This window comes from Plecotus auritus (assembly GCF_963455305.1).
Source record: "Plecotus auritus genome assembly, chromosome: 5".
In the NCBI taxonomy this organism is placed as follows: Eukaryota; Metazoa; Chordata; class Mammalia; order Chiroptera; family Vespertilionidae; genus Plecotus; species Plecotus auritus.
Window position 1 is genome coordinate 95,072,248 of NC_137776.1, and position 12,448 is coordinate 95,084,695.

Genomic DNA, 12,448 nt, shown 5'->3' on the forward strand with positions numbered 1-12,448 from the left:
CCAACCAGACCCAAGGACAGACAAATTAAGAGAATAAATCTCATTTTGATACATCAGCATAAAGCTGGTGAATATTCTATTGATTGGCCCCTAAGATAGCCCCTAAACACCTAGACTATAAAATGCTGAAAATGAAGGTCCCAATGCACTTTCTCTCCAGGGAGCACATCCATGCCATTCCTTTGCTCCTCTCCTTCCCCTACATGCACTTATCTTCTAACCTCCAAGGGATCCCATGAGAATTGAAACCAGGAAGGCAATAGGCAGCAGTGGCAGCTTACCCCCGGGGCTAACCAACCTGCACTGGTCTCCCAAGTCCTCCTTCCCCGCTTTTCTCTGACCTCTAGTGAGCCAAAGCAGCCCATCCTAAGTTCTCTTGTTGCTTTCTCCTATGCCTTTCCTTGTTTCACAAAAATGCTCACCTGCCCAAATTCAAATGACCGACTTGGACACAGAAGTATGGCAAAAATGAGACTTTTAATGCATTCTCGAGAGCTGATGTCCTTGGGTTGTACAGGCACATCTGAGGCAGCAACCACAATCCATTTATCCAGTCCCTCCTCAGATTCCTCATTGGCTGAGCACTATGGGGTAACCTGTTTCCTCATATGTTACCTAGGTCAGTGGTCAGCAAACTCATTAGTCAACAGAGCCAAATATCAACAGTACGATTGAAATTTCTTTTGAGAGCCAGATTTTTTCAACTTAAACTTCTAACGCCACTTCTTCAAAATAGACTCGCCCAGGTCGTGGTATTTTGTGGAAGAGCCACACTCAAGGGGCCGAAGAGCCACATGTAGCTCGAGAGCCATGGTTTGCTGACCACTGACCTAGGTCTTGCTGTCTCCCATTGGGCCATTTAAAACATTTGGGCTGAGGTCTTTTCTAGTTGCCTCCACCTCCTCCTGTCTAATTGGGGCAGTGATCTTGGGGGTTTCCACCATGATGCTGGCCCATGTCCACAGTTCTTTGCTTTTATATCCTCTTCCCTCCTCCCTACATTTTTCCCTGGGGAAATTCAGTGACCATTTCCATCAAAAGCTGACTAGGCTGGAGATGGATCACAGAGGCCCACTTCCTACACTACCCTAAGTAAGTTTTTGCTGCAGTCAATAAATTCTTGCTTGCTTTTCTACATTTTGTCTCTTGATTGAAATTTTTTCTTCAAGAAGACAAGAACCAAGGTCTCCTCTCTGTACCAGTAACAGTCTAACTTTGGGAAGCAAGGCTGACACCTGTTAGACCTAACTGGATGGACATCTTTCTTTGTCAATAGTCTGGATAATAATCTATTATCTGCAATTGCACTGCATTGTTATGTGCAGGCATATTACAGATATTCCGGCTTCTCTACCTACTCCATTATGCATTCTTCGATGAGTTTTAGTGAAAACAGAGCCTGCCTCCAGACAGTGAGAAACAGAGCATCATATCAGTGGCAATGGTAAGATATAGAGACTGGTAAGGTGGTTTAATTATGAGCTGTTTGAGAATGGAAACAAGTTTTACTTTAGAGATCTGACTAAATATTCCTTGCAAAACTCCTTGCAATGCCTCATGATTTCTATACAGGCGTGGGTGCATGGCATTGGCATTGCATTCATCAAGATAATAAATAAATGTGTTTTTGTTATTGGTTCTAGATGAACAATTTTGCATATCAATATGCATTTGTACTCTACAGAGGAAAGACAGTGTGTGGTTGGGACACATTTGTTAACTCGTTGACAAGATGTCTTGTTAACATTAAAAATGGTAAAATGTAAGCTGAGTAGAATAAGTTTAAATGTCAAGTTCTAACGAAAATCTTGTCAGGGTGCCTCATCCTTCTAATTAGTCTTTATTGATACTGGAAACTTCCCTTCAGAAATGCTCCCTCCAGGCACCTAGTGGCACAGGAATCTCATGACAACTGAAGAAGGAGTCATTCTTTGTTGCTGGCATGAGGAGATCACTGTCCTCTCAGGCAAGGGTGACTATATAGATACCATCTACACTGGGACAGTAGTGAGTATGAGAGAGGGCTCCAGTGAATACTGGATTTCTCTGTTTTATGACCTCTACTTTTTTGGGGGCTAGGAACTTTGCTTTTATTCTAACCCTCACATTGATCTTAAAAGGAAGCCATTTTTTTATCATCTCCACTTTATTGATATGGAAGCCAAGATTCAGAAATGCTAAATGACTTGTGCAAGATCACACAGCTTGAATGTGCCGGCACTGGAATTTGAACTCCAGTATGATTACAAGGTATGTGCTACTCTCACTAGTCATTCCAAAGAAGGCGTTTGGGGAAGAATGGGTAGCCATGAAAGGGCTTTGAGGCAATGAAGAGCAGTTGAACACTTTTACTCTTGGATTTGCAGAAGAGGTTGCAAAAAGTGTAGGAGTGATCAAGCTCAGTTAAGATTAGACATTGAGGCAGAATCCACAGTACCAAACTATTGGTTTAATGGAATAGGACCTTAGTCTAAGACAAGTTATGGAAAGGGGGAAGAAGAAAAGGAGAAAGTTAAAAATTAATATTTAATTTGGTTGTGTTAGCTCAGAGTTTTGTTTACACTGGCACTCATGAGAACAAGTGTGAAGAGATTCCTCACACACTGTCTCTCACTTTCCATAAGGAGCTCAGTGCCCAGTGGGACATGCAAGTAAACATGGGTGGTTATAGTGCAGTGTGATCAGTGCCATGGTGAAAATATGCAGAAACTGAAAGAAAAGCTGAGACCAGAAGCAACCAGATGGCCGGAACCCCAGTGTTATTAGGTAGGGCTGTCCAGAGAAACAGAGCCAACAGGATGCAAATATATTTCTAAATCTCTCTCTTTCTCTCTCTCATGTATGAGTATGGAGATGGAGTCTTGGTAAGTCCAAAATCTGCAGGGTAGGCCAACAGGCTGGAGACTCAGAAAAGAGTTGCAGTTCTAGTCTGAAGGCATCTGCTGGCAGTCTTGTTTGAGGAGGGTCAATCTTTATTCTATGAAGGCCTTGAACTAATTGCATGAGGTTCAGCCACATTTTGAAGGGCACTCCTCTTTACTCAAAGTCCACTGATAGAAATGTTAATTTCCGATTTAAAACACCCTCACAGAAACATTATTGATATTGTTTGAGCAAATACCTGGGCAATGTGGCTTAGCCAAGTTGAAACATAAAAGTACCATTGCACCAAGGAAAGCAGGAAACCCCTGAGAAGCCCCATTCTCATGTCCCGATAACCCACGCATCCTGCGGGTGCCTCAGGCCTTCACTCATGACACTGTTACTTACTGTGTCCCGCCTTTCCTTCACTCCTATCTTTTTTTCTTTGCATGGATCCCAGTGCCCAGAATTTCCTCACTTCCTGAGGGCATCTAACCTGTCCTGCCAGCCCACCTCATATGCATTTTCACCCAGCAGCATAATTTGAGGTCCTCACTGGATTCCTTGTTAGTTAAACACATCCCTTCCTACTTGCCCAGTCAGGTTGACACAACTAAGAATGACCACAAACCTTACATCATTGGAGGAAATTGTCCACATCCAGGCCAGGAGACATTTACCCTCAGAAATGGCACAGGACCCAGATGTCCCTTTTAATAAGACATGACATTTTAGTGTGTCACAGTTTCTCTTAGTTGTTTACTTGTCCTTCAATTATTCATCAATCGAATGGCGTAGCTTTTTAGTTAGTTAGTTCCCCAAGTCAGCATCCTAACCCATTTAACCTGCACAGGGAGGCCTTTTCTACTTCAGGTTGGAGTCTATTGATTAAGTTCATGCTTTATATATTTGCAAGGTATGTGAGTTTTGCCTCAACACCATCTTTGATTCTTGATGAATTTTAATCACTTTTCCACAGACTTCTTTGGACAGCTCATTAAACAGGTTAACATGGGTATTTTCCATTTACCCCTCCAGAGGCACTTTACCCTTCTGCAGCCTTCCCTGTGCTGTAGAAGACTGACTGGAAGCCTTACATCAATGAATGGCCTTGTCTTCTGAGTTATTGCAGGGTTTGCTCAGTAGAGACATAGGAAGGAGACTGGAACAAGCCAGGAGGGGCTGAGGTTATGCTCCAAGCTCCTTGATGGTGTTCCCATCCAGGAGGGCACAGCTCCTCCACATGCGGCCATCCTTTTTCCTCTCACTTCTATAAGACTGATGACGGCAACAGCCCTTCTCTTACAAGCTCTGTAGTATGACCCCCCCCCCTTATTTCTTCCTGTATGATCATGCCTTTGTAAACAGTCCTCATGTGAGCAAGCCATTTGTTACAACTATTGTCCTCAAGATAGGGGAGCTGTGCTAATGGGCATGTGTGGTATGAGGATCGTGTCTTGTTGCTGGTGCTCAGAAATGTGTTCATCTCTCACTTGGGAATAGTAAATAGCCCTGCATGCTTAAGACTTCTTGGATTAAACAAAGTCAAAAAGGAAAAAACTCATGGATACAGACAACAAAATGGTGATTTCCAGAAGGAAAGGGGTTGGGCAAAGGAGGGATAAATGGTGATGGAAGGAGACTTGACTTGGGGTAGTGAACACACAATACAATATACAGATGATGTATTGTAGAACTGTATATCTGAAAACTGTATAATTTTATGAACCAACTAGAGGCCTGGTTCACTAAATCCATACAATTGTGAGGGGTCCCTCAGCCTGGCCTGTGCCCTCTCGCAGTCCAGGAGCCCTGGGGGGATGTCCGACTGACGATTTAGTGGGCCTAAGCCGTCAGTCAGACATCCCTAGCATTGCCATGGAGGCAGGAGAGGCTCCCACTACTGCCACTGTGCTCACCAGCTATGAGCCTGGCTTCTGGCTGAGGGGCACTTCCCCTGTGGGACCACACTGACCACCAGGGGGCAGCTCCTGCGTTGAGTGTCTGCCCCCCGGTGGTCAGTGTGCATCATAGTGACAGGTCATTCCACCATTGGGTCATTGGCATATTAGCCTTTTATTATATAGGATACACTGTAGATGAGGCTGCCTAGAACCAAAAGAAATGCAAAAAATTCACTGTTAACTCATTCTTGAATTGCCCCCACCTAAAATCAAATTGCCTCCCCACCCCCCACCCCCCCATGGGGCATGTTCTGCACCTTGGGAACCACTGGGCTTGACACTTTTCCTCTCTGAGCTTCATTTCTGAATACATATGCATATACCATGGGAATTGTAATCTCTTCTCCGTCTACCTCACTGGGTTGTTATGAAGAGGTTCTGAGCTAATAAACCTAGAAATGTTTCATTAAGTAAGTGATGTCTAAATGGGAAGGGATTGTTATTTTTAAGCCCATGAGTACCCTTGCAGGTAGCAGGTGCTGATTAGGGGAGGAGGGCATGATTGTTTTCTGGGACTGTAGGCCTTGGAGGGGAGGGCTCTGGCCAGCAGCCCTGTAGTGGTGGTCGTCCCTGGAGGCACTTGTGGTGGGGAGTAGGGGAGCAAGAGGGGGTTGCGGGGCCAAAGGGGGAGTAACTGTTAAACCTCCCCGCTTGGCACCATTCTTTAAATTGTACCTGGCCGCTTCGCAGCTGTATGTGCTCAGGGCAGGGCTCCAATCTCCTGGAGCTGGGCAGGGGCTTCAGTGTGCTTCTGCTGGGGAGAAGGCACCATTGCTGTGGGGGGTGGGGAGGGATGGGTCTGACCCTGGGGGCTGTTCAGGCCTGCCTCCACCAGGGTCTGGAGTTGTAGGGAGGAGAGGCGTGCCTGGCCCCAGTGGAAGGGGCCCGGTAACAGTGGGCCTCGGGCCTTGGGTGCCTCGGGGGTGTTGATGGGTCCTCTCAGGTGTGTTATTGTTGTGGGTGCCCCTGACAGGGATGGCAGAGGAAGAGATAGGGAGTCAGAGGTGCGGGCTGCAGCAACCCCTGAGGCTGGGTCTTCTCCCTGTCTGGTCAGCCTCCCCACGCCCCCAGCGGTGCGGGGGGCTGGGGTAGGGTGTCCATGCAGGGGGATTGGAAGAGCTCCACATGGCCACTTCCTCTTCCTTCTTTGCAGTCCGGGCTCCTGTCAGGCTCTCTCCTCAGACCCCCAGGAACTTGGCTCCAGCTGCCATGCTCCGTGGCTCCCTGCAGCCCCTACCTCGCTTGGCTCTCCCCAGCCACCTGCCTGTCAGGAGGCTGCTGGAGTGCCCTGCTGCAGACAGTGGGACAGTGCAGTCCTGGGTCAGGGGGTCGGGGTGTGGGGAGCAGCTCCAGTAAAGTTTAGTAAACCCCAGTTTGGCATCGAGATTTGACTACAGGCCGTGGGGGAGTCTGTCTGGGCAGGACAGAATCGTGCTAGACCCTGAGTCCCAACCACCCTGAGAAAGGTTGTGATATGACGGTGTCACAGATAATTTGCACATTCTTTATATATATATAAAACCTCAATTAATTCAATGTTAAAAATAATTCTTTGTAATAAAACTATTCCTGCTTTTTCCTGGAGTTGAGTCAGCAGATTTCCTTGCTGGGAAACTAGTTCAGATTATGGACCTTCCACAGCTTTTGCTTGCACTGACTAAGGTTACTTTTTCTTTTTCTTTTCATTTTCCTTCTTCAGTGTTTTAGTTTTCTAAACTAGTAACACATCTTGGTGAGTTTGGTTGCTGCCACTAATGTGCAGGTTCAAGAGACCACATAACTTTATTTTTGACATTTTTTGCTTTTCCTGGAAATGTCTTCCTGTGCCTCTTCTTCTAGCAGTTGCCTCTTTGTCCAGGTCTTAGAGACATAGCCCTCCTGCCCAATGGCCCTCCCACTGCACAAGAGCCTGGGCCGGGCCCTTCCACTGCTCCCAACACACATTATTCATACCTTGTCATGGTCCTTGTATTTTAATTGTTGCTGTGTCTCCCTCAGGATTAGTCTGTGCAGATGAAAAGGGGCCACATACTAAACCTGACAAGCTCAGGGGAGGCCTATGTAGAGGCTTACAAACTCAGAGACCTAAAGTAATCACAAAGGATGGTCTGAAATAATAACAAAAAGCAATTTATGGCAAGTAGTCATGTCCTAGGGCTAGATTCTTCCCTGACAAGTCAATCTTTACCTTAAGTGAGTCTGTCAATTGTCTTTTTGCATCTACCATAAGATGTCATTGGAATGTCAAAGTAATTTCCGGACCCCTCAAAGCACAGGCACCTCTCTGGGGAGACCACAAATTCCATCACTTTTTTTGAGTTAACTGTTGTTAACTTTACCGGCCTATGTGAACTAAGTATGTGTCTGCCAGGCCAATGTGACTCCATGGCTGAGCATTGACCTATGAACCAAGAAGTAATGGTTCCATTCCCAGTCAGGGCACATACCTGGGTTGTAGGCTCTATCACAAGTAGGGGGCATGCAGGAGAAAGCAAATCAATGATTCTCACCATTGATGTTTCTATCTTTCTCCCTCTTGGAAATCAATATATATATATATATATATATATTTAAAAGTGTCTATCTTTTTACTTTTTATCCAATCCCAGAAGTTTCCCCGCTTTGCTTTCTCCCACCTCCCAATCTATCACCAGTGGATTTCATGTAACCTACTTACATCTTTTCTTTTAATTCCAATGTATAAAATAAGGTACAAAACTGCCATTCTCTGGAACATTTTTTTCAGTCCACTGAGGTTTTGCTTCCCAGCAATTGTCATCAGCTTGGCGCAAATAAACTCAGAAAAATTCTCTACAGGTTGGATGTTTCTACGATGATACCTGTGATGCAGACTGTTCCTGAAATGACACTGCTGTGGGTTAAATTGTTTCCCCAAATATATGTAAAGTCCTGACCTCCAGGACTTTGCAAATGCAATAAAATAAAGATGAAGTTATACTCCATTAAGTTGGGCCCTAATCCAATATGACCAGTGTCCTTATAAGAAGAGAAGAGGGACACAGTCACTGGAAGCGACGGTCACTGTGCCTATGTCCTATGGAGGCAGGTGACAGCCTCCCACAGGCAGAGATTGAGGGGCTGCCTCTATGAGCCTAGGCAGGCCCAAGGATTAGGAGCGAGGAGGAGAAGGAAGGGTTCCCCCTCCAGGGTTCAGAGGGGCCTGGCTCTGCAGGCTCCTTGGTTTTGGACTCTCCAGAGCTACGAAACCAGGTACTTCGTGTTTTTTTGTTTGTTTGTTTTTAAGCCAGTCAGTCTGTATTTTTATTGTAGAAGCCTGGAGAAAATAATGCAGGCACAATTTCTTATTAACAAAACTAGCAGTTTGCACAGTGTCTGGAATGTGCACATTTACATTGAGCTGAAATGAATTGTAAATCACTCAGATGTGAAAAGTAGGCCAAATGTGTATTCCTGCAGAAACTTACTCTTTATCTCTCTCATCCACAGCTTCAGTCCATCCTCCATCCAAACTCGGGCCTTTTCTATCTCCCACCCACTAGTCCTGGGTGCAGTGGTGCAGTCTTGAGTGTGACACACTGTCAACAACTCTAGAGGCCTAGGGTTAGTCCACTGCATCACTAACACTAGTCAGCCCCCCAGGTTACTCCCTGACTGGCCTTCCTTCCCCTGCCTAGGCCATGCTGCTTACATCCCAGGAGACAGTGGCTGCTGGGCTTTGGGAATCTCCCTCCCAGGCTCCTCCTTCTGTCATGGTGGCTAGAAAGACAGGCTGAGACCTCCAGGAGGGGTTCACTGTGACTACAGAAAGGAGCTATTGTTCCCCAAGTGTACGTTTTAAAGAGATACCTTTGGGATTCACATGAACTCTTTCCCTGACTAAAGCATCTTCCTCACCCTTAGGACTTCTACTTGCAAATATCTGCAGACTTCTTAGAAACTTCCCCTTCTGTGGAGCCTCACAAGTCTCTCAGGAATGCTGACTGAGGATGGCCTGTGAGACCACGTGGGCCCAGGTCCTTAATTAAAGACCTGCAAAGAGGCCAGGAGTGCCCAGCTGCTGGTCAGGGTCAGGAAGAGAACCCATACCGCTGCCTGCCAGGTCTATTTATACTCCCGTTGTCATTACCCAGTGATGCTACCCCCAAGGGCAGAGAACAACAACTCGGTGCTTTAACAAATGGGAGCTAAACACAGACCAAGCCCCCTTTTCTCCTCCTCCACCCCATTCTGTGCTCAGTTCATGTCCTCTCACCCTTCTCCTTCCCTGAACACTTCACGCCACACTTTGCTAGTGTCATAATTACTCATACTAAGAACATTTAAGATTTTCCAAATAAAAAATATGGACTTGATTATTATATATTTATGTGCAAAAAAATTTCTCAGTTAAACATGAGAATTATGTAATTTAGCCTGCAAAGAGGTTTGTTTTAGAAAAAAAAAAAAAAAAAAAAAAAAAAAAAAAAAAAAAAAAAAAAAAAAAAAAAAAAAAAACAACAACAAAATCCTTATACTTTCTAACTGGATGTGACCAAATAACATACTTAAAGAAATGCCCAGCCATGCATAATGAAACCTCGCACCTCAGGGACACGACTCCGAGGTCCTGACTCCTTCAGGGTCACATCGGCAAAACGGGCACATTCAAATGCAAGCAGACATTCATCGCTAGCCATTCCTGGGTAAAATACCAACATGAACCCTGAGACAAATCTTCCCAAAGACACACAGAGATTCCATGTTAATGAGACCTGTGAATTAATCATACCTCTGTGTCACTAAACTTACATTATTTTTATTTTAAATGATTTTTATTGATTTTTAGAGAGAGGAAGGGAGAGGGAGACAGAAACATCAATGTGAGAGCATAACACTGTTCGGCTACCTCCTGCACACCCCACATTGGGGATGGAGCCGCAACGTGGGCATGTGGAACCAGCAACCTTTTTGGTGCATGGAACAACGCCCAACCAATTGAGCCACTGGTTGGCTTAATTATTTTAGAGAGTTTCAAAACTTATTTTTTATTTAATGTACATATTTTAATTTTAAAACATATTTTAATGATATATGGACAAGTCTATGCTAGTCTATTAACTTCACAACTTTAAAACATATATTTCAAAACACATATATTCATAGAAAAAAGCCACAAGAAAATTCTAACAAAATAACAATGGCAACTCTGGTTTGTGGTTGATAGGTGACTAACATTTTCTTCAACCTTTTTCCCCATAAATTTTTATACTTGATATTGATTTATTTTATAACAAAAATAAAAGCACTTTTTAAAGTAAAACATAGGCAATACAAAGTATGTAATTAATGTTTAGTGGCACACATTATTACTGAGCCAGAAGCTTTTGTTTGCTTCCCAAGTCTTGACTATTAATTCCAGATTATTACCTCGAGCAAGCTGTGAAATTCTCATACTCTCTTTTCTTCTACATAAGATAGAGGTGAGGCTATCTACCTCAGAGTTAAAAAAATGATATCAGTAATCTCTCAGTTCAGTTTCCGAAGGTGGTAGATGCTGATCACACATCAACAAAGATAAATCTTTGCCTTATTCTGCAGCCAAATCATGTCCTTGATTTTGGTGATGTATGGACCAGGGACAATGTGCATCAGACTCAATGGGAGAAATTAGTAAATGTCCATTTATTGAATTAAAATTTATAGGGCAGGGAAGTCTATATGCTTAGCAAGAATCCCCACAGATCCATATATTAATTACATCCTATATAATAAAAGGCTAATATGCAAATAGACCGAATGGTGGAACAACTGAACAACCGGTCGCTATGATGTGCGCTGACCACCAGGGGCCATGTGTGGAACATAGCAGGCATTGGCTGTGGCGGGATGCAGGTGAGTGGGGGTGCCAGACCAAGATGGGGCACTGGTTGCTGTCATTGGGGCGAGCCTCTGGTGGTTACTGAAAAGTCTTTGCTCCCGCACGCCACAGTCCTGCCCAGCACTTGCACCCACTGCCAGCATCGGAACCTCAGCTCGTACCCACTGCCAGTGCTGGTTCAGCTCGCACCCGCAGCCAGTGCCCGGCACTGTTCCCGATTGATCACTCTGCACCATAAGAGGGTGTGAGCAGCGGCTGCTGGCCCTGATCGCCCCTGAGGGCTTCTCCACCTCCCCCTGCTCTGAGGGGCAATTGGGGCAGCAGCTACTGCTCGCACCCACTGACGGTGCCGGCCCCAATCACTCAGCTCTGTCAGTGGGTGCCAGCGGGGCCAGTGCCATCAGTGTGTGGGAGCTGCGGCGGTGGCAGGAGTGGGGCTGCTGGCAGACAGGGGAAGGGCCGGGTGGGGGTGCAAAGGATGGGCCAAGACCTGCCCCTGTGCCGACCACAGCCTCACGGCCCATAGTTCCTTTCAAGGTGCACAAATTCATGCACTGGACCACTACCTGAGTCAATAACTAGGATCCACAGAAAACCCTACCTAGTACTTGACCAGCATTTTAGTTTACCAAAACCTTGAAAAGAAAAAAGCATCATGATTCCTAATTTATTTATAAAGCTGGGGAGAAGCAGCTAGCATATATGCATTTTGCAGATAAAGAATTATGGAAATTCAATGAAATGGCAATCAATTCCATGAAACTAGCATTTTCTGCAGAAAAAGATGTGGCCTTTGTATTCAGATGGGCAAACTGCTAAGTGTCCTTAATCACCATTTTTGCAAAGGTTTGCTTGCATGTCTACCTGTGATTTTTGCATTCTGTTGTCACCAATTTTACTGCCTCGTGAAGGACAGTGACTATGTCTTATTTCTCTGCATTTCCCTAGAGCCCAGGACAGAGTCTGTTACAGACGGAGCTCCAGGGAGGAGCTCCAGGTTGGGGATTCTTGCTAAGCATACAGACTTGCTGCAGAGGAGCCTGGGGCTGGAGGACTCAGCAAGTCTCAACAGTTCCCTAGTTCCTGTTTCACTGCATGACTCTGTTGGCCTCTCTGAACGTTAGGCTGGAATCCCAAACCGTGGATTTGCCCATTAATGGCACTCCCAATGGAGAGTGCTCTCACCACGCTATGTTTTTCAGAAACTAATACATCAAATGTGGCTTTGTGGAATTATTTTTCAAAATAAAGTAGTGATCAGACGCAGTCTCTAAACCTATGAAACAACGGACTCTGACTAGGTCCCTCTGCACTTTAGAATGAAGTGGCAGCCTAAATAAAATCTCCATAAAAAAAACAACAAATAGCCCTAACCGGTTTGGCTCAGTGGATAGAGTGTCAGCCTGTGGACTCAAGGGTCCCAGGTTCAATTCTGGTCAAGGGCATGTACCTTTGTTGCAGGCACATCCCCAGTAAGGGGTATGCAGGAGGCAGCTGATTGATGTTTCTCTCTCATCAATGTTTCTAACTCTCTCTTCCTCTCCCTTCCTCTCTGTAAAAAATCAATAAAATATATTTTAAAAAGAAAAAAAAAATAGCTCACTTTCCTCTTCCCTTAGGCATCCACTGGATAACTAGTCTGACTGCTTGCTCCGATACACAGGAATGTGCCTAATCCTCACAGTTCTGAGAGGTAGCAAGTGCTATTCCTACTACACTGATGTACCACAGCAGAAGCTCAAAGAGAATGCCGGACTCACAGTCCTCAGGGTCAGGCATGGAC

The 12,448-nt window shown here is 45.1% G+C and overlaps 1 protein-coding gene across 1 annotated transcript in view; it reads right to left on the minus strand.

Annotated features, from left to right (window-relative positions):
* CNTNAP5 (contactin associated protein family member 5) overlaps positions 1 to 12,448 on the minus strand; it is an 886,665-nt gene that overhangs the window by 302,602 nt on the left and 571,615 nt on the right. The gene's annotated exons all lie outside the window — the stretch shown is intronic.